We start from the raw sequence: 27,779 nt of genomic DNA, 5'->3' as shown, positions 1-27,779 counted from the left end.
AACATGGATGCCAGCTGACTAGCTAAGAAAAAAATTTAATGCAAACCAATATTTTGGCCTGTAGCACTAGCCCTAACCAACCATATTTCAAGTCCCTAGCAGTGTAGTAGGCAAGTCAAACTAGGCAATTCTGAAGCAATGCAAATCTTTAAAGTCCTGGTAGCTTAATACACACTAGTTTATTTCTTCCTCACTCAAAGCCTGCTGTAGGTTAAGTGGGTTCTCTAGGGCATCTTCCTTCTAAGGGTGACTCAGAGATCCCATCTTGTGGCCTCCTTGCCTCCGCACACGATTGTTAGAGTTGCCACCGTGGAGGGAGAGTCCTGGAGAGTCACACAAGGGCATCTCACTGCCCTAGTCCCAAAGCGACAGGCGTGGGTCACACGGCCCTGTCTAGCATAGCAGCAAGAGGGACTGGAGTGTGATTTCCTCTGGGAGTCCAGGAAAATGAGGAGAAGAGGATATGTATGAGCGCTGGAAATCTCTGCCATCAATAAAAATACAACTCTTGGAACCTGACTGTCTTGCCACTCACATGAAGAAACATGTAAGTTAAAACCAGCATGAGGATACCCATATTTTGGCCTTGTTGTGAGGTTAGATGAGATATCACACATAAAGTGCCCAGGGTTTTACTGCATATAATTAGTTAATCTGGACAAAAAACCTGTGACATGATAGAGATGACAAGATTGCTTCAGGGAGCTGCACGCTCGACCAGGACTTAATTCCACGCCCTGGGGGAGTGCTGTACAGCACTGTATATCCATCTATGTGTACCTGTCACCCACCGAGTGTGGTCATCTGTTTTCTCCCTTAGCAAGAAGAACCTAATACTGTTCTAAATTCTATTTAAAATGCAACAACAACAGCTCTTTAAAAAAAAATTGTGGTAAAAATTATATAACATTAAATTTGCCATCTTAACCATTTTCAAGTGTACAGTTCAAAAGTGTAAGTGTATTCATACTGTTGGGCAACAGATCTCCAGAACTTTTTCATCGTGCAAAACGGAAACTTTGCACCCATCGAACTACCCCCTACTTCCCCCTCGCACCCCAGACCCTGGAAACCACCATTCATTCTACTTTCTGTTCCTATTAATTTGATTGCTTTAGATACCTCATATAAGTGGAGCAACTTTTAGTTAAAAACCATGACTAGAAAATAACAAATCCCCACGGATAATGAATGGGCCCCTCTTTCAATGCGAATATAATTTTTTGAAACTGAAAAAGGGAATTACAGGATCCGTGACACTGGTAGACTTGATGGATCTAATGTCTTCTCTGGCGGCTGTAAAGCAATTAACAAAACACAACTGTGGAAGTTGAGATCCTTATATTTCCTTATAAAATTCACTTCTTGTGCTTAATCTGTTACTCTCAGTTGTGAAGTTTGAGAGTCATCAATATGACAGTACAGCAATATTGCCTCATCAGTCATGATTTACTTAATGTTTTCTGAATTTAGTAATATTTGATTAAAATTTAATGTGAACATATCATATCATGCCATATATATTATTGCATCCATTAATCAGGTAACGATAGTAATGAAATGCTGGAAGTTGGATGAAAAAGGAGCCCAAGTCTTGATATATGTGTGACATAATTCTGTGAGTGATTAACCAAAAAAGAAAAAGTCAGTCATACAAAGCTTCATTAATATATATTACTTTTACAATCATCTATGTATCATCAGATATTTTTAACCTTTGTTAAGTTTGATTTTTTAATTTGCTTAAAGACACTAAATATTAATAACTATGAATGATATATATTGTTTCATTGAATCACAAGTTGACAGAATAATTCATAGTTTATTCTAATTTTTTTTGTATAACGATGTGTGTTAAAACATCTAAGTTATTTAATCAGTTTGTCATGGTGGAAATGGCACGTATTTAACATATGACTGTGTAAAATACTAATTTAGATATCATATCATATTTCTATCATTTTCAACTTCCATGTCATTGACCATAGCAGGTAATCAGTATGATGAGGCGTGATTTATGTTTGATACAGGCTAGTTTTTATGTGAAAAAATTCTCTTTTTCTATCCAAATATTGAATTAGTCACAACTTGTTTCTTTTAATACTGCCATTTTAATCAACTAACTAATAAAAGACCAGCTGGTGTATAAACACACCTACCTGCTCTGTTCATTAAATTTGTTAAGGAGAGGTATCGATTTGGAGAAATAATTGAATAGAATAAAAAGTTACGTCAAATGCAAGGTGATTTAATTTTGACTTAACAGGGGAATGTTGATTATTAAAACACAATTATTCTCCTAGTTGTTCCCTTTTAGAAGTTCTGTCGAATTGCCCTTTGCTCACTCATTTGTTCATTACATTTTTTTTTCACGCTTCTCATGACAGGTGTTGTGCTACGTTCTTGGATACAAAAATGAAATGATGTGGTCCCTGGTTCCTAGTGCCTCACAGTCTAGTGATGAGCAGAAGCTTACATAAATGCAAGCAGTGATGGGCTTTGAACTGGAGTCTGAGTAAAGCACAGTGGTACACAGGAAAGAGTGTTAGAGTCAGTCTGGGGTATCTGGGAAGGCTTCTGAGGGCCTGAAGCTGCCTTGAGTGGAGAATGGAAGTGTGAATAACAGTTTCCCCGTACACATAAGGGATTGGGAAGGTGGGTGAGGGGTGAGGATGGGTGATTCTATAAAGAATGAACAGCACGTGCAAAGGCTCAGAGGCAGGAGAAAGTGTTTTCAGGAAGAAGAGAAATTCACAAACCTGTCTCTATCTAGTTAATATATACTAAAAAGTGTGATGTAATGGAGATGTAAGACTGCCTCAGGGAGATGCATGCAGAGCTATGACTTCATTCCAAGCCGCAGGGTGAGTGAGGCTGCTTGTGTTCAACCAGCCTTGGACAGGAGTAGTTTTGTAACTGGAGGCCTCAGGGGAAGACAAAAATATGGGACAAGAGGCAGAAGTGACACCCATGCAGCTCATACTGTAAGAAATGCGAGGACCTTGCCCTAAAGTATTGTAACTCATAAAACACTACCTAGAAACTAACCAAAGAAACTTTCATTTTTCCTTTAAATGTTCAAACAGAGTAATTGTAGACAGAATCAGGAAGCCTAGGAGTGTGATACTTGTTGTAGGTAAATTTTACCTTAGTAGAGAATGTATCATAAGAAAGTAGATGTTAAGAAGGGCTTTAAAGAAAATGGAAAATTGGACTCTTGGGGTTGTGGAAATGGAATCATTTCTAGGATAAAATTGATTCCGAATAAGGAGGTAATAGAGTTAGGAAAAAAGGAAAGTGATATCCGGAAGGAAAGATCAAACCTGCCTGTTGTATATATCCGAAAAGCTTGACCCTGTCCTTGGGAGTGGGAAGTTGCTCCCAGTTGGAAATGAATGCTGTTCATGGATGGATGAGCCTGGCCCATGGTGAGGTCAAACATCATTTTCAGTGACTTGTTGCAACATTCATGATTAATGTTGATTTATTACTCGATCATTGTGTTATGTAAATAGGTGGCAGTTTTTTTGTGTGTGTCTTGGTGTGATGCTGGTTTAATTGAGTTTGGGGATGGGAGGAGGAGGTGGGAGGTTCCAGGGTTAATACTGTTAGCATCTTCCTCGGTAGCAAACTCTTCTCATGATGGATGAAACAGCCAAACTGTTAATGGAATTCCACATGGAAAGGAGGGGTTTTATTATTACGGCAATTTTATGACAGTTACAGAGAAGGATCTATAAGCTAAAGAAAGTTAGTTATAAATGTTACTATGAATCAAAACTGCAAGAAAGCGTATGATAATTTGCTGACTCATTAACCAAACTCAAATATTATTTTCCTGAATAGAGAGCTTATGTAGTTAAACACAGACTCACACAGATACACAGATACACATACACACACACCAAACAGATACACACACAGTTCAAACTGGAAGCAAACTTAAACATTTTCCAAAACGATAGAAATTTATGCTGAATAAAAATGGGAATCTCATATTTACTCTAAGATTTCTATAGTGAAAATGGAATTGTTTTATATTCAAAAAACTTAATGAAACCCAAATTGAACCAGTATTTTATTTATGTATCTAGTTCATTATCTAGAAGATTCCATTGTGAGTTTGAAACACAAAATAAAAACAACTTTCATATCCCAGAAGAAAACACTCATTTCTAGGATTTACTTGGTACTAGGAACTACAAGTGATGAGAAAAAGGATCTCTATCCCAAGATTTTGAGATTCTGAATCGATACCTGAGTTTCTAATGACCAAGGAATCTTGACTACCAGTCTGTATTGCCCCTGTGGAGCTGCTGATACAAAGAGTGTGGGAGGTGAGTAAGACAAAGCCTCTTCAATTGTGATCAGATAGCTGTTCACAGAAAGGTCTTCCCAGAGTTTGCTGTATAGAAAACACAACCCACACATCATCATTATTCTTTCTTCCAGCTTAAGAGGCTTGTTTTTCACAGATGTGCCCTTCCTGTTTGGCATTTGTAACTGTGGACTGTTGTTCGTTGAAGAAAATGCGTCATCTCAATATGAACTGAGATTTCGAGCTGATTCATGAACACCTTTTGTTAAATGAAACATAAAAAAGAGTATCATTGCTGAGAGTGAGGTATGCAGACCAGCAAAATTTTACTACAATGTGCCACACTAGGCATAAAAGAGTACAACTGGTGTAGTCAAGGGAGCTTTTCTCACAGAGAAAGTAAAATATGAGTGAGAAGAAATTTACTTGAGAAGATAAATATACAATATGCTGTAGATTCCATTTTGCTTGTGAACACACTCTATATTTCTCTTGAAGCTTTTCCCACAGAGATAGTGGCATTATTTTTTAAAGCAACTTCCTGATCCGTTCTTTGAAGCAAATTAACCTTCCTCCTACGCTTTGATTCAGACATTTGTTTTAAGGAATGTCGCATCTACTGAGGCAGTAGAGGGAGGGGAGTTACTGATTCAGTCAAATGACAGGAGGGAATCTTGTAATTACAGGGGATATATTCATTCATTTAACATTTATTGAGCACCTATTGTTAGCTAGGCAGGGTGTGCAATAAATCTTTATGGAATTGATCTTGTGCCACTTCGAACAACACTTCAAACTTCCTGTGTCAGATAGTTAAAACAAATATGAACCAAGCAAATTTGGTCTGGAGATTCAGAGTCCAGGACTTTGACTTAGAATTTCTTGTGACTTAGAAATCAAGGAGACTATAACAACACCTCAAGGAATATAAGGATGAACATTTGCTCGAAGTTGGTCTTATTAGCTCTTATTAGACAAAATGGGATCATTCTAATAAGGAACACATATAGTTTCGCTCTTGTATCTTTTACTGTTTCTACAGTGAATCCTCATTATCTAAGTTCGTATTTGCATTTCACTGACTGGGAGGAAACAAACACCACCAACTTATTTTCGAATCTATGTGTTATAGAAATGGTATGATTTGATTAAATCTTCCATTAAAACTCTGGGTTTGATTTTACAGCTACTTCTCAACGCTGTGACCTTGGACAACTGAAAAAAAAGATTAATACACATGGAATGAAATAATGATGATAAAAGCACTTAAAAAATGGTAGAGCCCTATGCAAATGTATAGTACAGTCAATCATAAAAGGTTAACTCAAAGTCAGTTAAGCCACAGGCAGGGAACAACTTCTGGTTAGGTAACATTTATTTTATTGACCCGAACCACTTAATCCTTTCCCACTAAATTATAATCTCCTGGATGCTAAATTCCTAGATGAAATTATGGGTGAATGCCTGAAATTCCACCTCAAAATATAGTGGTTATCCCTGCAAATATACCTGAGCTGGCTATTGGTTGCTTACACCTTAATATAATGGAGAAGAGATTAAAAAGTTTATTTTAAGGAGGGAGGAAGAAGTATGTGAGCACTGCTTGTCTGAAGAAGGTTGAATTCCCTTAATAGGAGGCTGAGGGGTTGGAAAAGATGTCCACATTCCCTTAAACTGTAATTCTGAAATCTTCAAACCATATGATTTTTTTTTTTTTTTTTTTGGTAACTCATTTGGCAACAAAACCTGTCCTGAATGGATGTGAGGCTGTTTAGAGTCCTTATTTTTCAGACTCAATGTGATTGAAAGTTCATATGTTAGCTGCAGAATATTAAGGGTTTGATTACGGGGTGGTTTTTCCCAGGCCCTGCTGGGGATGTTAAGCAGCATACAGAATATGCACAAACTCTGAAAAAGTGTCAATTCTGAAAAACACCTGGCCCCACTGATTTCATTGAACCTACATAAATATTTTGTACTGCCCAGATTACTTCCACAGTATTGTCTAACCCAGCTGGAGTCCTTTGTAAAGTCTGCCTCTTAGCAAGAGAAATAAGCCAAATTGCACATAAAATTAATGCCCCCGTGGAGATCTAAAGAACATAGGATTAACTTTAGAATTGCCCCATTTTACCCACTTGCATGTATTTATTTCTCTTGGCCTTTTCATTAGACAGCCTCAGTCTTCTGGTGTCTCTAGGGCCTTGTTTTCCAAGTCACAGTATTTTTCCCTCCTAAACTTTGGTTGATTTCTGGATTCTGTCTTCCTTCTGTCATTGCGACAGCTTCGTAATGACAGTGCCATTGGAGGGATCATAGGCCTTTCATCCTGATGTAGAGAACTAGGAAGTGACCCCACTGGGAGCTGCACACTACCAATCAGCATGTAATGTCACTGAAGTAAGTATTTTGTGCCCTAGGGCTTCTCAAAGTGGGGTCGCTGGTCCGGAGTGAGTTTCAGCTGGAAAGTGTGAGAAATGCAGAATCTCAGGCCCCACCCTAAACCTTCAGACCCGGAATCTGCATTTCAATAAGATCCCAGGCTTTGTGCACTCACATTAAAGTCTGAGAACCCTGCTCTAGACCAGTGTCCCCACTACACCGAGCATGATTGTAGGCTGCTTGCTGAGGAAGTTAATTGCCATTGGGAAGCTTATACATATTTGAAACTCACAGCTTAAAATAAAATACGTTTTTGTATTAATTTATTTTTATGAGAAATCCCATCTCATCGCCTTTGTCTCAGGATCAACAGGCAAATAAGACTTAAAAAAAACTCTTCTAAGAATTCTATTTTCATATAAACCACGCTTTTGTTCCTTTTTGAACAGCTGAATTGTACTTCTCACGACGTCACACAAACTTGTAGAATTTGATGAGGATCAATGATTCGTTTTTACTTTTTAATACCCTATTTTCTAAAGCTTTCATGCGTATATAACTTTCTACCTGTTCTTAAAAAGTATTTCAGGAGGCATATATTAGTCCCTCCCTTTCCCCTGCTTTTAATTACAGCTTACTGAGAGATAATCATAAGGAATATTTTAAAATAATAATTTATTTAAAAAATTGACACTTTCCCTGATTTACAAAGCACATTAATAAAAAGTTCTCACCTTAAATCATCAATATGTTTTCTCACTAGTTAGTTTATAAACCCCTAACTTGATAAATATTTTTTCTCAGGACTTACTACATACCCTTTTGCTAAATCACAGGTTATTGCTCAGGTGGTGTATTTTGTAAGCGGACCAGCAAATCCAAATTCATCAACTATTCATTATCATTTATGGTCTTGGGCTGGGTGATGTGGGAGCAAAAAAGTTCAAAAGCTCCCATGCCTGCCTTCAGGGAACTTACAGTCTACAACATGTCCTGAAATGAGTGTGTGATGAAGAGAATATAATAATTGCCATAAAAGCACAAGCAGGCCACAAGGAGACTTTGAAGAAAGGAGAGAACACATTGGTTTGGGGTATGGGACACATCTAGAAAGCCTTTACTGAGTATGAACATTTACCACACAAACTTTTTTATGATTTTAAAAAACAGGACAATGCAATCCTGCCTATATGGTTGCTCTTTTTTACCCCTCTTTTACTTTGTGCCTAACCCCTTCTAAGATGACCACTGGAAAAGGAGAGGGTGGGAGGAGAGAGAGAGGAAAGAACTGTTTGCAGGTTGCTTTATCTTCATGACTCCAAAGACCCCCAAACGCCTGGTCTGTCCAATTGCTTTCTTGACTAGCTTGAGCAGTTGGCACACAGGGTTGACCCAGCCTTCTGCTCTCTGCTCCCTCCTGGCGTCTCTGCTGCATTTGTAAGCTGGAGGTTCCCTGTAGCCCAGTGCCAGTATTGGTCTTCAAAGATGAGGGTTTTGACTTTCAAGAAGGAAGGAGATGAAAAGAAAGGAAGCGAGGGCGTGGGAGGACTCTGCAGACCCACAGCAGGAGGCCAAAGGCCATCACTTACAACAACTTCAAATGGGGCAACTATGAAAACAAGATTTTACATAGTCTTTCACTGTTACTGAAGACCTATGATACATATTGTATTCATCATCCAGAACAACGTCAGGTCCTTGCGAGCCAGAATAGTAACTAAATTTGGTCCCCTTAGCGTGGGCCAAAGAGACAGGAAACCTGACTTCTGGCTTAATAAATGCCACTGCCTGGCCTACATGAAGCCCCCTGTCCATCCTTCTTGTTTATGTCTTTTACATGTAACTGATAATACCTGAGGATGATATATACCTAGACGTTTAAATTTTTTATTTATTTAACTCTCTGACCAAAGCATTCTTCTTAAACCCAATGCAATATAAGACTATGTTTGATGGTAACATATGAAAATCTATTAATAGAAGGGAAGTAGAACTTCTCACTGAGGCTGCTTCCAGTTTATTATGGAATTCTTGAATGACTGGTAGCTATACAAGTGCCATGTTTTTAATGTTCATAAAAAAAAATACCCATTTGTTGAGGCTAGTGCTAAAATGTAGTTGTATCACATAGGAAAATAAATTTACAAAATTGTAAAATAAAATACTTAAATCATTCCATTTTTAAACACTTTAAATGAAAACAGATTTGGGAATGCAAAATTTATATTCCTACAAAGCATTAGAAATCCAAAGTCTAAACTATTTGACTAGAAATTAAGGATCATAACAAAACAGATTCTAACCAAAAACCCAGCCTATTTGGTTTTGGCTGCGCAGTATAATTATACATCCCAGGGTCCTGCCTGACAATTGAACATTCAGAGCAGAAGCATAGAAATCCGACTGGAAGCTGATAGAGAGTTTCTTTCTCCTTGCAAAGGCTGGCCGGGTCAGGCAGTGTGGGAAATTTTACAAGGCTCGCACTCTTCTTATTCTAAGGAGAAGTAAATGGCTTGAGTGCCCTTGGGCATTCTTTGAGGAGTGTGGTCACAGACTTTCAAAAACTGGACTTTTTCATCATGAACTTATTTGTTAATCCTCTTCCAGTCTTTTACCCCCGTTTCCCTGAGTAAATACTGAGCTAAAAAGCTGTTTAAGGCAAGAGGCATTACTCATATAATATTAAAAAAACAACAACCACACAATAAAACGCAAACAACAGCAACAACCCTATGTGAAGCACTCAGTAAACATAGTGAGGTAGTGGGGCTCTTAGGCAAGTTACTAAACCTTTCTGCGTCTTAGTTTCTCTACCTGTTATGGAGATAATAATACATACCCTGCTACCTCACAAATCATTCCCTGATAGGAGATTTACATGAGAGACTGGGAATGTCCTAGGAAAGGAAGGAGGGCCCTTCTACAATGGGTGCCTGTGTGTTCATTCATTCCACCAACACTTACTATATTGAAGCCTACTATATGGCAGGTGCTTGGGCAGTTCTGGGGACACGACAGTGAGAAGAAACACTAAACTCCATTTGAGCCAAGTGGGGGGCAAGGCAGAATGTCTTTTGACCTGGCCTATATAGACTTGTGCCTGATTCCCAGGGAGACGGGCTGTGATTCAAAAGTAACTATGGATTGTCTGAAAAACATCCCCATAATCTGATGGGAGCCCTGGTATAGGATTCATGGGACAGCATGACCTTGACTTCAGGGGCATTCGTGCCCCTACCCATGGCAGAGACAGCAGCTCTTAACTGGGCCTTTGGGGCTTTCAGGAGCTTCATCTATGGCCACAGGCAGCTGGAGCGAGAGAGGAGGTGTCTTGGTCAGTTCGGGCTGCTATAACAAATACTGTAGACCGGAGGGCTTCAATAATAGACATTTATTTCTCACAGTTTTGGAAGCTGGAAGTCTAAGTTCAAGGTGCCAGCAGATTTGGTTCCTGGTGTGAACAATTCCCCTGGCTTGCAAACCACCTTCTCCGTGTTCTCACATGGTGTGAGAGAGAGTGAGGGAAAGAGCGAGATCTGGTCTCTTTTCTTATTAAGGGCACCAATCCCATCAAGGGTCCTCATACTCATGACATCATCTAAACCTAATTACTTCCCAAAGGATCCACCTCCAAATACCATCACACTGGGGATTAGTGATTCAACATGAATTTTGGGGGAGACATAAACATTCAGCCCGTAACATGAGGGAAATGGTAGGTGAACCTCCGAGCTAAGAGCTTGTGAGATTCTCTTGGGAAATCCCAAAATGATTGTGGGTGAACTTTCCAGGTAGTGCTGGTGGTACCCAAATAATGAATGACCTGAGAGCTGGAGAAATACTGTTCTTACTGTTATGGAGGCTTATTACTACTATTACTGCTACCACTGCTACTGCTATCTGATACTTCTGCTAACTTATTATTTTGTTTCTTTAGGCACAGGGAAACACATTTTCTGTAGCAGCAGTAGTCATAGTAGTAGCAGTGATAGTAGTAGTACTGAACTTGAATCACAGCTGTGAAAAATAAGGGACAAAAATCAAACTAATGTGAAAGAAATTGACTTACAGAATTGTATCAGGTATATCACGGGAAACAGTATGTTAAGCTTAGTCGGACTTTTACGATGGCACTCTTAATCGTGGTCTTTCTAAAAGTAATGAATCATGGGGCGGCCAGATGGCTCAGTTGGTTAGAGCGTGAGCTCTGAACAACAGGGTTGCCAGGTCCAATTCCTGCATGGGATGGTGGGCCGTGCCCCTGCAACTAAAGACTGAAAATGGCAACTAGCTGAGCTGTGCCCTCCACAACTAGATAGAAGGACAACAACTTGGAGCTGATGGGCCCTGGAGAAACACTATTCTTAAAAATAATAATAATAATAATCATAAAAATAAATAAATAAAAGTAATACATCATTACTCTTAAAACAGCCAAAAGTAATTCTTAATTTTTCCTAGTTATCCTTTTCTTTCTTTCTTTTTTTTTTTTTGTGTGGATGTCTTTTTGTTGTATCATTACCACAACATACGTTTTCATCTATGTAAAGTATATCGTTTCAGTCTATTTTTTGGTTTCTGTGAAAATAGGTTATCGGATTTCCATAAAATTTGTCGAGTATGACTGACATAGGTTGACTGAAATTCTCCTGGCCGTGGTGGTTTGAGGTGTCATTAGAACCCGTGTGTCTGGAGACTGGGGAAGAGATATGCTGCTCAGTAGTAAGGTTATATGAGAGACAATGATAACTGTCTAGAAGTGTGGAAATTTTCATTAGCAGACTGATGCTTGGAAATCAGACTTAAAAATAAAAAAAGAAATCAGTATTTATTATCCAGATTCCAGATTACACGGACTCCCTCAAAACTACCTCTTCAATTTAAAATGTTTGCCATTTCCATCAAAGCACACTTGGTGTGATCGCTGTAGCTGAGTGTTCTGTTACATGCAGCCAGATGCACTCCTGATTGAGGCACTCCTGCAATAAGGCATGACCATATTCGCATGGTGCTGTAAAAGCACTTATCATACCATACCAAAAGCAGAATCTCCTTGAGTTCAAAGATTATCACCTTTGCAACTCTGGCACCTTAGCACCTCCTGGCAAAAAGCTGGGGTTCTACAAAAGTTGGGTGAGTAAATGTTCACTTATTTATTCTATTATCACGTACCATCTACTGCATCTCATTGCAACTAGGATGCTCTGAATGAGTAATACCTAGGAGATAAGATAGACAGATTTGGTGATTCATTGGATGGAGAGAGAGAGAGAGAGAGAGAGAGAGAGAGAGAGATATCAATCTAGGATGACTCCTAGGAGTCTGGATTAAAAATTATAAATGCATTGAGTGATATTCACCTACATAGGAAGTATGACGTGAGTCGTATTTTAGAAAAAATGATAGAGCTTATTAATTCTCATTGACAGATAAGAAAACTGAGGCTTACAGAATTAAACATCGTGTCTAAGATCAAACAATCAACAAGTGGCAGAGTGAGGATTCAAACCTAGGCAGTTGCATAATTGCCCTTGACATCTATTATGAAAACATTTCTTAACCTTAGGTCCTGCCTACCTGCCTGGGAGGAGCCATGCATTTCAGCCAACGCAGAACCACTGAAGAGACTAAAATGTCTATCCTCCAACTCTGTGACCACAACAAGAAACTGTGACCAGGATGTATTCTAGGCACATCAATATTATTGTTAGATCTTTTAAAACATCATCATTTTTTTTCCCCAAAGGAAACATCTTGAGAAATTATTCCTAAATATCCAAGTAAAGAAAGCTGTGTTTCTGGGCTGAAATATCCCATGTATGTGTGTATATATGTATGGGTGTTTGTGGGCTTCTGTTCACTTTCTTATTTTACTGTATAAATTTTCTTAATTTTATGGGGTAGGAATTTATAAGTGCTTAAAAGACTTCCCAAACTAAAGGTGGCCCAAAGAATGTTAACAGCAACATCCATGATTTTATTGTTTTTGTCTGTAAACTAAGACTATTACTTAATATTACTTAATTCAAAGGATTAAATGAATTAATACATTTAAAATGTTCAGAATGGTGTCTGGCACATGTAGGAACTTTATAAATATTAAATATATATAAGTTATTATTATTGATACTAGTTTTTATTCCCCATCTCCACAACTATTCATTGAATGCTTACTCTGTCCCAGGTACATATGGACTCAAAATCATGCTGTGTTTAAAAATAGCCTTTCAGGAAAATAAAGGTTTTTAAAAAATCATTCTTTAAACTGAAGGTAGGAAAAGGATTTAAAAATTATTAGCATTAGATTTTTTTTACTTATTTTTTACTGGGGAATGTTGGGGAACTGTGTTTTTCCAGGGCCCATCAGCTCCAAGTCAAGTCGTTGTCCTTCAATCTAATTGTGGAGGGCGCAGCTCAGCTCCAAGTCCAATCACCATTTTTCAATATTTAATTACAGGGGGCACAAGCCCACCATCCCTGGCAAAAAGCTGGGGATTCCCATGTGGAATTAAACCAGAGAGTTTGCACTCTAACCAACTGAGCAGCATCTGGTCGCCCCTCTGGAAGCTCAGCGGCAGCTCATTGTCTTCAATCTAGTTGTGGAGGGTGCAGCTCCCTGGCTCATGTGGGAATCGAACTGGCAACCCTGTTGCTCAGAGCTCACGCTCTAACCAGCTGAGCCATCCGGCCGCCCTAGATTTTTAACATACTTTTCTCTAAGCCATGTTTAAGGTAAAATTTCTTATTAGGCATAAGCCAATCACATGCCACAATGCAATAAAATTCACTTCAAATTTATATGTAACTATGTACTTTTCTTTAACATGCTGTGAATCATATATTTGTTTAAACAATTGAAAACTTTACAAAATCTTGTATTTAAGATATTACTTTTTAATATCCTTGCATTAAAATGAAAATGATTACTTTTTAATATTACTGGAAACCACCCTATCCCCAATTGTAAAGATATATTGCTTGTGTGATTTTATTATATGCTTAATAATAGTACCTGTGAGCTCAGATTTCTTTTGAAAAAATTGATTGGAAACAATATCTACCCTAAAGCATCTTTAATGTCATTATAGTTGGGTAGGAGTAAATTAAGCGGTATTTAGGCACCAAAGTCTTTAATTTCATTGCATTCGAGTAGGAGTTAGACATTATGAGGTCCAATTAAAAAAGTCGCTAATGTTTTTACATCTGAGTAGGAGTAAATTAAACAAAATCACTCCTGAGCTGCTAATATCATTTTAATTGAATGTCATTCAGTTTCTAACTGCTGTTACAACACTACAGATAATGAGGCTGTTTTCACAAAGCATCTAAGACTCTAGGGCTGTGGCTGCTGAAAATAAAGTTATAGGTTAGGCGATGACAGGGCAAGTGCTGGGATGTGGAAGAAGAAGCCGGCTGACATGATAACAGAGGTGACATCCTGTCTGACGACATAACCTACATATATTTAAACTGTTGGATCAAAGAGCCTGAAAACCTGCTGGATGCACGTTTTGCATCGTTATTCCTGGGGGATTGGCATTGGAAAACTACATCTTCCCTGACGATGAGATTTGTAGACACTGAAAGCTAGAAGCACTAATTCCACCTATTTAGTTGCTATGAATTATTCATAGAGTTTGATTCAATGAAAACCTTAAACTTGAGACAATAGACAAGAAAGACATCTAAAAAAAGTAGATTGGTAACTTTAGGTCAAGGAAATACAAACATTAAATAAAGGTTCTTTGGTACCTAAGGTTATTATTTGAGACCTTGAAAAATTTTACTAGTTAGAGGAGGAAAAATTTTTAAAGGAAATTCAGGTTTGGTATCTAAGCCATATAACATTATTACTATTATTATTTGCATTAAAGTTTATAAAGTGTTGACTGGGGAAGCAGAAGATTTATGAATGAAAATTGCAACTAATCCTTTAAAAATTAAAAAAAAACTAATAAAAAATGCTTGTATAGACTTACTCACTTAAATATAGATTTATATACTTTTAAAAGTCAAAGGCTTATAAATCACCTGTTCCCTATCCCTCCCCATTTAAAATAATAATTTTTAACTATTTCTTTTGCTATTTTCCTCTGTGTTTCTAAATGTTGATATTACACTGTTTTCCTTGATTTTCAATTTTAGAATTTGTCTATTGATTTTGAATTATTCAAGATGAAGACTTAGATATTAATTAACACTCTCCCACACCTCCCTTTCTATACTCCTCCTCCTAATATAAACACATCAGAATTTTTGTTAAATCCATATTTGACGTTTGAGTTTTATGACAATGTAAATAATTCTTGTAGGGTCCTAATACGGCATTTCCTTTTAAAACATTATTTTGTTATTTCTGGAATACGATAACCTTTAAAAAACATTTAATTTTCTAAAAAGTCTATCACTAATTGTTTCCCAAACTTTCCACTTTATAAAATACCTCTAGGTGGGATCAATCACTTCATGTAATCTCTCAGTTCCACTTTTTTTTGCCCCATGAAACTATCTCCCCCGGACCTTCCTGCCATTGGCCTTAATCTGTGCTGGGTACCTATGCTTACTCACAGCTGCTGTTGTAGGACTTGTCTTCATGACCCTTGGGTTCCCATTATACACTGTTTGCCTGATTAAGTAGAGACCATTAGTTGTCCTTAACTATCCATTCTTCCCCTCTTTCTTAATAGTAAAATTAGCAGAATTTTTTTCTTTTTCTTTCTTCTTCTTCTTCTTCTTTTTTTTTTTTTTTTTTTTTAGCCATTGAAAAGCTGCTGATATTAGAAATAAACCCTGCATTTTCTGGCCTCCCTTGTTCTAGGTGGGGCCATATGGCTGTATTCAGGGCAATGGGATGCAAGGGGACATGTTATATAACAGATTCTGGGAAGAAACAATCTGTATGTGTTCTGTATCCCTTCTTTGAAACTTTCTCCATTCTGTTACCTTGAACCAGGAGGATGAGTCCCTGCCTAGGAGTCCCATTGAGGGCAGTACAGAGCAGTCCCATAGCTCTTCACATCTCAAGATTTTTCAGTGTGAGAAAAATATCTAGGTTGTATCTTTCTTTTTTCCTTGCATTTTTTTTTTATTGACACACCATTCCCATAATATTCACCATTAACTGTGATACTAGGGCAAAAAAAGTTCCTACAAATATGTTTAATCTTCAAAGAGATTATAACTTAAAAACATAACACATAACTGGGTAAGGGTTTTATAGAACTTTAAGGAAAAACTAGATTGTTAGAACTGCTAACAAAAAGTTCATGCTCAACAAGAATTAATAACAGGGGACTAAATGAACTGGTAAGGATGATTATTATGATTTTTATGACTTTTTATATAAAATATTACTGGGTTTTGATCTTTTTTGTTTTCCAGATATAAGACTTATTCTTTTCTCTTAAACTATTATATCTGTGACCTACAGCAATTTGGTAAAGTATACCTTTGTAAACAAAATTCAGATTAGTTTATCTTTTCCTTCTTACTGGATCTCTCCAGAATTTCAGGTACTCTTAACTAATCGATATGTGACCAAATTTGAAGGTGTTGACCTTTGGATTCATTTCTCCCTATTTAAAGAATGCTTTTGCATCTAACTGGACGGCTCAACCAACAGAAGATTTAAAGTTAAAAATTACTAGAAAAAGAAGCAGTCGAAATCTATTGTGAACAGCTAACCCAAGATTCTGGATGAGGCCTGAATGATCTACACCTTCATGTTTCCTTTTCCCTGCTTACTTTAGTTTCTTCCTGTGTCACAAATAGTATAAGAGGCCAAGCACTGTAATAGTTATTGTTTACTTTTTCACTTTAGTTTCTAACTAAACAGACAACAACATTGGGCACCATCTTTATTTATTTTTACTTATTTATTCTTTAATAATTATTTTATTTTTTAATGATTGTTATTAAAAAATTTAGCTAACATACAACATTATATCAGTTTCAGGTGTACAGCATAGTTGTTCAATATTTATATAACTAAAAAGTGATCACCATAAATTCAGCAACCATCTGACACTGTACTATGCTATCACAATATTATTGACTATATTCACCATGATATACGTTACATCCCCATGACTTACCTGTTTTATACCTGAAAATTTGAACCTCTTATTCCTCTCCACTTTCCATTCCCTTTTTAAATTTTTCAATTACTGTTAACATTCAATATTATTTTATATTAATTTCAGGTGTACAGCATAGTGGTTAGACATTTATATAATTTAAGAAGTGATCCCTCTGACTAGTCTAGTACCCACCTGTCACTATACATAGCTACTACCATATTATTGACTATCCCTGTGCTTTGGATTACATCCCCATGACTATTTTGTAAATACCAATATGTAATTGTTAATCTCTTCACCTTTTTCACCTGCCCCCTAGCTGAGTCAGTAGGGCAAAGCTGAGGAGCTCACCGGGCTGCTTAGCTTCAAATCAGATTCAGATGTGGCCTGTGGGGGCTCAACATAGGAAAGATGGCGCCTGCCTGCCTGCCAGCCGGCAGCAGGGGAGGACTCCTCGCCAAAAAATGCCAACAGTTTTCTAGTCCTACCTTTGAAGCCACACACTTCAGTCTGCCTCCCTATGTGTCTGAGGCTCCCCGAGTCACCATCCCTCCACTAGAGCTCAAGGTGAGTGCCTACGAATGAGTGAGTCTGTGCGTGGGCTGTTTAAGAGGATGTTTGGGTTTTCTGCAGCCGTCCGTCCCACTCAAATGGTTGGAATCTGCACTATTTTTCACAGTCAGATGTTGTGGTGGCTCCTCTTCCCAGTACCAGTACTCCAGGTTGGGGAGTCTGGTGTGAGAGGCTGGGGTCCCTTTCTCTTCTGGGGGGAACCTCCATAGCTGAGATATCCCTTCTGATTCTCAACCGCCACAGGGAGATTTTTGGCCTGTTCTTCGTCTTCGCCGCTCCTACCAGTCTCGTCGTGGCTTCTTTATATTTTCAGTTATAGGACTTCTATTTGCCTAGACTTCAGATGATTCTCCAGGTTCATTGTTGTATAATTTAGTTGTAATTGTAATGTGTTCACTGAAGCAGGCAGGCACAGTGTTTATCTACTCTGCCATTTGGATCTTTCCCAATTTGCACTCTTTAATGTCTTCATCTTTTTCACCCTCCCCCCGACCCCCTCCCATCTATCACCCCAATAAATCTAGTGTGTATCTGACATCATTCACAGTTATTATAACATTATTGACTATATTCCTTGTGCTATACCCTACATCCCCATGACTATTTTCTAACAACCAATTTGTACTTCTTAATTCTTTCCTGTTTTTCACCCACCCCCACCACAACCACCCTCTCATCAGCAACCATCAAAATTTTCTCTGTATCTTTGAGTGTGTTTCTGTTTTGTTTGTTTACTTTGTTCTTTAGATTCCACATATAAGTGAAATTACATTGTGTCTGTCTTTTGTTGTCTGACATAGTACTTCACTCAGCATAATATTCCCTTGGTCCATCCACAGATGGCATGAACCCATTCCCTCCCCTGGCAGAGCAATATTCCACTGTACATATGTATCACCTCTTTATTTTTCGTGCATCCACAGATACCCAGGCTGCCTCTACATCTTGGCCATTGTAAGCAGTGCTGCAATGAACATATGCATGCCCACATCCCCTTGAAGTAGCGTTTTGGGTTTCTTTGGATAAATACCCAGAAGTGGGATTACTGGGTCCTTCATTGTCTCTTCTTACAGCATTTGTGTTAAAGTTTATTTTGTCTAGTATAAACATTGCTGCCCTAGCTTCCCCCGCACCTCGCCATTTTCATGAAATATCTTTTTCCATCCCTTTACTGTGTGTGTCTGTGTGTGTCTTTCAAACTGAAATGCGTCTCTTGTACGCAGCATATGTAAGAGTTTTGTTTTCTTATCTATTCAGCCACCTTATCTTTTGATTGGAGCATTTACATTGAAAGTAACTGTTGATAGATATGTAGCCATTTTATTATTCATAATTTTGATTTTGTTTTCCTTTTTAAAGAAGTCCCTTTAACATTCCTTGTAATACTGGCTTGGTAGGTATGAACTCCTTTAGCTTTTTCTTGTCTGGCAAACTCTTTATCTGTCTTTTGATTATAAATGATAGCTTTGCTGAGTAGAGTAATCTTGGTTGTAGGTCGTTGTTTTTCATCACTTTGAATATTTTGTGCCAATCCCTTCTGGCCTGTAAAGTTTATGTTGAGAAATCAGCTCACATTCTTATGGGAGCTCCCTTGTAGGTAACCAACTGCTTTTCTCTTGCTGCTTTTAGGATTCTCTTTTTGTCTTTAAACGTTGGCATTTTAAATATGATGTGTCATGGTGTGGGCCTCTTTGAGTTCATCTTGTTTGGGACTCTCTGTTCTTCCTGGGCTTGTATGCTATTTCCTTCATTAGGTTAGACAAGTTTTTCATCATTATTTCTTCAAATAGGTTTTCAATTCCTTGTTCTCTCTCTTCTTCTTCTGGTGCCACAATGATGCAAATGTTGGTATGCTTGATGTTGGCCCAGAGGCCCCTTAAATTATCCTTATGTTTTTGGGATACTTTTTTTCTTTTTGCTATTGTGATTGGGTGTTTTCTGTGACCTTAACTTATAAATTGCTGATTTGGTCTTCTGCTTTATCTAATCTACTTTTGATCCCCACTAACGTATTCTTTATATCAGTTATTGTATTCTTCATTTCTTACTGGTTCCATTTTTATGTTTTCTATCTCCATTTTTATGTTTCCCATCTATTTGTTGAAGTTCTCACTGAATTCATTTACTCTTCCCCTAAGTTCATTGAGCATCCTTATAACCAGTGTTTTGAACTCTGCATCTGGTAGATTTCTTGTGTCCATTTTATTTAGTTCTTTTTCTGGAGCTTTGTTCTGTTCTTTCATTTGGGAAATGTTTCCTTGTCTCCCTATTTTGGCTGCCTCCCTCTATTTGCTTCTATGTATTAGGTAAGGCTGATATATGTCCTAGTATTAGTAGAGTGGCCTTATGTACGTGTCCTGTGGAGCCCAGTGGTGTAGACTCACTTGCCCCCTGAAGTTTGGTGCTCTACGTGTGTCCCTTATGTGGGTTGTGTTTGCCTGCCTATTGTAGTTGAGCCTTGGTTGGTGTTTGCACATCAATAGGAGGGATTGACCTTTGGGCTGATTGTTTGTGAGGACTGGCTGTGACTACAGTTGAAGAGCTATTGTGCAGGGGCTGATGCTATGGAGCAGGATTCACTTGAGTAAGGTTTTGGTGCCTGCCCAGTTTGCCCTTTGTGTTTGTCACCCATGGAGTCAGTTGGGTGGTGCTCTAGGTTTTTCTAAAATGGGCCACTGGGAATGCCAGTCCCAGGGCCTCCTGGAAGAGGCCCTGCTGCAGGACAAATTGAGCCAGAACCTGTGCCCTGCCAGGGGCAACCTGGCATGAGCCACAAAGCAATCCACAGAGGGCAGATGCCACACTGTTCTTGGAGGTGCCTAGTAGAGGCCAACATGTGAAACAAAGCTGACTACCACTAGTGCCAGGCTGCTCAGCATGATGTTTGGGTCATGCCAAGACCAGGTCCTGCTTGTCTGTATTATGTGAACATTTGAGATATTTTAGGAAAATTTGTAGCATGAGCCAAGACAGGCCATTTATATGGAAAAGCCACTGGAAGTGGCTTGGGTGGATCCTCAAGTTAGGTGGGGTGGGGTCTCAGGGAATCACTAGGGCAGGGTGAAAAGTGTTAGCTTGGTTGATGGAGACTCAGATAGGCAGCCACCTGCAGTCTGCATGCTGGAATGGGGGAGGACTCAACAAAGAAATAATGGCTTCTGCTAACATTTCTGTCTGGGAGAAAACTGCCCCTCCAGCCCTTGCCCTAAAACCATACAATTCAGTTCCTCCCTGTACGTCCCTGGCACCTTATGTGCAGCTGCCCCAGTGCTGGAGCTCAGAGTAAGTGAGACGCTCAGCAAGTAAGTTGTTTGTGGGAACTTTAAGAGGAGCACCTAGAACTCCAGCTGCTCTCCATCTCACTTGGCCCCAGTCTGCACTGTTTTTCAGACCCAGAAATTGTGGGGACTTCTCTTCCTGGCACTGGAAACCTGGACTGGGGAGCCTGGTGTGGGGCTGGACCCCTCACTACTCCAGGGGGCCCTCCACAGTCAAGATATCTCTCCTGATTTTTAACAATTACATGTGGGTGTGGGACCAGCCTGTTCCATGTCTTTGCCCCTCCTACCAGTCTAGAATTTCCTTCTTCTGTTTGTCCTTAGTTATGGGACTTCTGTTCAGCTAGACTTCAGGCAATTCTCAATGATGGTTGTTCTGTAGTTTAGTTGTAATTTTGATGTGGTCATGAATGGAGGCCAGCACAGCATTTACCTACTCTACCATCTTGACTGGAAATCTGAACATATTATTTAAACCTACTTCTCACGTCAAAACATGCAACTGGTTACGCACACAGTCAAGGATGGTTAATGCCTGGGAATATTATCTTCAGTAAAGGTACCAGTAAAGGTAAAAGAATACTTTTTTTCCTGGCAGGCATTGCAATGACTGCAATAGCAATAGCCAACCAGAAAAAAGTCTTTAAATTCCCTTGCATGAGTTATATTAGATGATAGAATTGTTCTTGACCATATCTGGACTAAGCAAGGTAGAGGTTGCTCTGTTGTTAATACCTCTTGTTTTAGTTGAGCAAATACCTCTGACAAAATAGAGATAGAACTAGGTAAAATCCAGGCACAAATTAAATGATTAAATACAGTGTCCCCTGATACCTCATGGTTCTTTAATATCTTCAGCTGACTGACCTCATGGATTACCTCCTGGTTAAGATCTATTTTTCAAGTTGAACTTGGCATTTTGTTTGTTGTTATAAATGTTTTTGCTATTATAAATCCCTGTTTGTTTTGAATAGCTCAATGTTATAATGATACCAGTTTGATAATGGTTGCTCAACACTTTGAAATGATCACTAAGGCCTATGATACTTCACTTGAAAATCCTTAAGAAATCACAGAAAATATTTGCCCTTAAAGAAACATGATGGTAAACCTTCCTCTGTTCTAGCATTCTTGTTTTTCAAATGTGGCCTAACGCTCCAAAAAAAAACTACTTTCCCTCCTACCTGGACATAATATACTGGGAGTGAGTCTTCCTGACAGTGAGGGACTGACAATGACATGACCACGCAAAATGAGCCACCTGACAATGGAGAACCAATGATACTTTTAATAACTGATCAATGCTGCTTTCCAATGATTGATCAGTAATTTTTTCAAGAAAAGATATTAATCAAAAGTGGGAAATTTAAAAAACTATAAATGAAGCCACTTTAAAATGGAGTCAGAACTGCTATACCAGAGGAACTACCTTGCACCTCTTATGCCTCAAACATTTGGAATATTAAAACAGGGCAAAATAATGTTTGGACAGGGCCTCAGATGAAATTACATCCCAAAAAACTGTTTGCAAATACAAGAAGGCAGATTTGACTGCCGGACTGAAGGCTACCAGACTGAAAATTAAAAGCATTGTTTAGAATTAGTATCACTCTGTTATGCTATGTGCGCCAATAGAAATGCCTTCCTTCTATTGATGTAATTGTCCCTCTTCCCTTTTTCATAAATACCTTTTGCCTTTGTCTCCTAATCAGAGCACTATTTGGGCTCTGCCTGAATCAGTGGTTTCCTAAATAGCTGTTCTTCTGATCTCACATAAATGAGTGTTGCCTCTCACTTTGAAAGGCCATTTATTTTTAAGTTAACCACCTATTTTATTCTACTCATCTTTCTATTCTTGACACCTAAACCACAATACTTAATAGTTATAATTCAAATATTTAGCTTACCTCTTTTCATGACTTATTTTTATCTGTTTATTCTTGTAGACATTTTCTATTTTGCTTGTCAGGTTAAAAAAAAAAGTCCTGGTGGAATATTCATTGGATTTGCATAGCAATTCAGTAGTGATAACTTTATATTTAATTTTCTGATCCAGGAAGATACCACAGTTATTCATTTATTTAAATTTTGTTTCATTAATAGCCTTCAACAAAATATTATAGTTTTCTTCATATTGTGCACAGAAATTTTCATTAAAGTATTTTAAAGCAATTTATTTGGGGGAAATAAATTAGATCATTACTTTACATCATATGCCCCAAATAAATTTCAGGTAGCTTAAATAGCTATATGTAGAAATAAAATGATAAAACTATTAGAAAAATATTTAAGTAAAGATTTATCTGAACTTAGAATAGGTAAGGATTTCCTAAAGCTATAACTTTGATTATATAATTAAAACCTTTTGAATATCATAACAAAATTGATGACAAACAAAATCCTGTGAAAAAATATTGACACACATATAAAGAACAACTGACAAATGTCCTTTCAATAGATCAGGTTATGGTTCCCAGTTCTTCCCTGTGATAGGATTACACATTATCAACCTTGCCATGTGACTTGGGAGAGCCTCCAAGTAAAACAAGCAGAGTAAACATCCTGGCCCACTGGATATTAGGATTGGCCACCTGACTTGCTTTGGCCAATGGAAAATTAGTAAATATGAAAGAAACAGAGGCCTTAAATATGCTTGCATAGTTTGGTTTGGCCTTTCGTGCTTCTGCCATCTGTTTTGGGCATAAACATTCCCAGGAGCGACAATGGTCACAGAATGAGAGAAGTAGAAAAGCCCTGTACCCATGTGAACCTGAAGCAGAGTTTTTCCAGACAATCTGGGGGCCTGCACAGGAGAAATGGGAGCTTGCAGCGTAAGCCACTAGGTTTTCTTTGGTTGTTTAGAATATAATGATGGAAATACAGTCACCAATAAAGGGTTTTCACAATCAAGAAAATGCTCAAAACCTCAATTGAAAATGAGCAAAAAAACAAGAATAAAGCTCACGTGCTCTCACTTGTTCCTTTCCTCACATATGGACACAAAACATAAGATGCCAATAAAGATATGGAAAAGCATTCAATCAATAATAATTATAATAATATAATAAATAGTACTAATAATTATAATGAATAATACTAATAATCAAACACATTCAGATTAAAATATCAATGACATATTCCTCAGCTTCTAAACTTCCTACTGTAATAGTTTAGTTGGAACTACCATTTTCTCTCTCATGTGAATAACCAATTACTCGTCTCCCCCGATCCACTCTTATTGTCCAGTAATACATTCTCTATATTGAAGCAAGATGGTACTTTTAGAAATTCAAATCCAATCATGTCACCCTCATGCTAAATTCCCCAGTTATGTTTTGACTCTTATCTCAAACCACTCTCATAGTACTCTATTAATTTCCTTTCATGCATTTATCTGTTTATAATTATATTTCAATTTGCATAATTATTTGTTTGCTATCTATGTCTTATACCAAATTACGTACTTCAGGAGATTAGAGAGTAGGTATGTTTTTCCTTGTCCGTGTACCTAGATAGACATTGATAAATATTTGTCTAATTAATTAATGAACATTATTACTTTGCAATTAATTGAGAATGATGAAACAAAGTTAACACTCAGTATTGGCAGAGCTGCAGTAAAAGAAGAACTACAGAAAATGCTGCTAGCAGTTTAAATTAGTATTAGTTTCCTAGAGGGAAATTTTATAACATACTAGATTTATATTTTTCATGCCCTTGACCTGTATTCACTTCTAGGAATTTATTCGGTTGTAATAATCAAAAAAGCACTCCAGAGTTATGGATGCTGAAACAATATGTATCATAGCGAAACTTAAGAGAAACCTAATGTCTATCAATAAATGGTTAAGCAAATTATGGTATGACTACATGATGGGAGATTATGTAGCTGTGGAAAACTGCTCATGATACTGTTCAGTGAAACCTAAAAGGAAGATGCAAGGTAAAATATTTAAAAGTATGTATATTATGCAAAACCAAATTAAATCAAATATATATTCATATAAAAAAACTGAAAAACACACCAAATCTTAACAAGGTTAAATTTGTTTAAGAACAAATTTTGCTTTTATTTTTCATTTTATTTTATTTATTTATTTTTAAATTAAACTTTATTGGGGTGACAAACATTAGTAAATTTACATAGATTTCAGGTGTACAACTCTATTACATCATCTATAAATCCCATTGTGTGTTCACCACCCAGAGGCAGTTCTCCTTCCATCACCATATATTTGATCCCCTTTACCCTCATCTACCACTCCCTCACCCCCTTACCCTACGGTAACCACTAAACCATTGTCTGTGTCTATGAGTTTTTGTTTCTCATTTGTTTGTCTTGTTCTTTTGTTGTTTTTGGTTCATATACCACATATCAGTGAAATCATATGGTTCTCTGCTTTTTCTGTCTGACTTATTTTGCTTAGCATTATAATCTCAAGATCTATCCATGTTGTCACAAATGTTCCTATTTCATCTTTTCTTACCACCGAATAGTATTCCATTGTGTATATATACCACAACTTCTTTATCCATTCATCTATTGAAGAACTTTTTGGTTGTTTCCATGTCTTGGCCACCGTAAACAAAGCTGCAATTAAGATTGGAGCACATTTGTCTTTACATATAAATGTTTTCAGATTTTTTGGGTAGATACCCAGGAGAGGGATTGCTGGGTCATATGGTAATTCTATTTGTCGTTTTTTGAGGAACCTCCACACTGCCTTCCATAGTGGCTGCACCAGTCTGCATTCCCACCAACAGTGTATGAGGGTTCCTTTTTCTCCACAGCCTCTCCAACACTTGTTACTATTTGTCTTGTTGATAATAGCCATTCTAACTGTGGTGAGGTGATATCTCATTGTGGTTTTTATTTGCATTTCTCTGATGATTAGTGATGTTGAGCATTTTTTCATATGTCTACTTGCCATTTGTATGTCCTCTTTGGAGAAATGCCTCTTCAGGTCGTCTGCCCATTTTTCAATTGGGCGGTTTGTTTTTTTGTTGTTGAGTTGCATCAGTTCCTTGTATTTAGCCCCTTATTGGAGGCACTGTTTGCAAAAATCTTCTCCCATTCACTTGGTTGCCTCTTTATTTTGTCAATGGTTTCTTTTGCTGTGCAGAAGGTTTTAAGTTTGATATAGTCCCATTCATTTATTTTAGCTTTTACTTCCATTGCCTTTGGAGTCAAATTCATAAAATGCTCTTTGAACCCAGGGTTCAAAAGTTTAGTACCTATGTTTTCTTCTATGCAGTTTATTGTTTCAGGTCTTATGCTTAAGTCTTTGATCCATTTTGAATTAATTTTGGTACACGGTGACAGATAGCAGTCCAGTTTCATTCTTTTGCACGTGGCTTTTCAATTCTGCCAGCAGCATTTATTAAAGAGGCTGTCTTTTCTCCATTGTATGTTTCTGACTTCTTTGTCAAAAATTGTTTGTCTGTATTTATGTGATTTTATTTCTGGGTTCTCAATTCTATTCCATTGATCTATGTGTCTGTTTTTCTGACAATACCATGCTGTTTTGATTATTGTTGCCCTGTAGTACAAGCTAAAGTCAGGGAGTGTGATACCTCCAGCATTGTTCTTTTTTCTTAAGATTGCTTTGGCTATTTGGCGTCTTTTGTGGTTCCAAACAAATCTGATGATTTTTTGTTCTATTTATTTAAAAAACTGCCATTGGGATTTTGATGGGGATTGCATTAAATCTGTATATTGCTTTGGGTAATACGGCCATTTTAACTATGTTGATTCTTCCAATCCATGAGCACGGAATGTCTTTCCATTTCTTTGTGTTTTCTTCAGTTTCTTTTAAAAATGTCTTATAGTTTTCAGCATATAGGTCTTTCACATCCTTGGTTAAGTTTATTCCTAGGTATTTTATTCTTTTTGCTGCAATTGCAAAAGGAATTGCTTTTTTTTATTTCTTTTTCTGAGATTTCATTGTTAGTATATAGGAATGCAATGGACTTTTGTATGTTGATTTTGTAGCCAGCAACTTTACTGTATTCATTGATTGTTTCTAATAGCTTTTTGGTGGAGTCTTTAGGGTTTTCTACATATAGCATCATGTCTTCTGCAAAGAGTGACAATTTAACTTCTTTATTTCCAATTTGGATGCCTTTTATTTCTTTCTCTTGCCTGATTGCTCTGGTGAGGACTTCCAGCACTATGTTAAAAAGCAGAGGTGGTGGGAGACAGCCCTGTTGTGTTCCTGAATGTACAGCAAAGGGCTTCAGTTTTTCACCGTTAATTATGAGATTAGCTGAGGTGTTTTTATTTTATTTATACTTTTTATCAGTTTACACTTTTCTTTAACAAAAGCATATACTTTTACTTCCTTATTAGCTTTTAACTGCTTTCAAGCAGTCTATTTTCATTATTTTGTTCAACTTTTCTAGTTGTCCTCAGAGGAAAGGGTGGTTGAAATTACATTATTAGAATGCAAAAGTGGAAAAATCATTCATACGTATGTTTTCTAGATACACTGTTTTTCTCAGTTTAAATACCCTGCTCCATTATTCATATCCAGTTCTTTTTATTTACACTATTCAGAACAACACTAACCACATTTTTAAGTCAGGAAGTTAATTATAAGACCATTCATTACATGACAGTTTTAGTTATCTCTCTTTCTTAAAGATGTTTTTGGTCATTTTGAGTGCCTTATTCATTTTCAGATTTTCCACCAGCTATGTGGAAATGAACACTTAGAGTTAGATGCTTTTACAGTGGTTAAGTCTATTCATTTAAAGTAGTTTAAACATAGTTTCAACATGAGATGGAATTTTGTTTACAAATGTCCGATAATCCTATTCATTAACTACATTGCATGCATTTTAAAATAAAAACTAAATTTTATAAAATTTGCTTTAAAGTGTATTAAATATGAAATCAAACCCACAATACACTTAATAAACATTTAATAAACACCTACTATGTGCCCAGTAGTGTTCTGAACATGGACCTACAGCACTGAATAAAATAGAATAACAACCACAACTAAAAACCAACATCAACAAAAAGCAAGACAAACCCAACAATATTAGCAAAATAGAACTTGACCTTTAGGCCTTCACTGACCTTATCATTCTTCCTAATTTGCTGAGCTTTGTTTTTGTTTGTGTTTGCCATCTCTTACAAGCTCC

This window comes from Rhinolophus sinicus, linkage group LG07, assembly GCF_036562045.2.
Source record: "Rhinolophus sinicus isolate RSC01 linkage group LG07, ASM3656204v1, whole genome shotgun sequence".
NCBI classification, from domain to species: domain Eukaryota; kingdom Metazoa; phylum Chordata; class Mammalia; order Chiroptera; family Rhinolophidae; genus Rhinolophus; species Rhinolophus sinicus.
The sequence above is the reverse complement of the archived record's forward strand: the minus strand, read 5'-3'. Positions refer to the sequence as shown.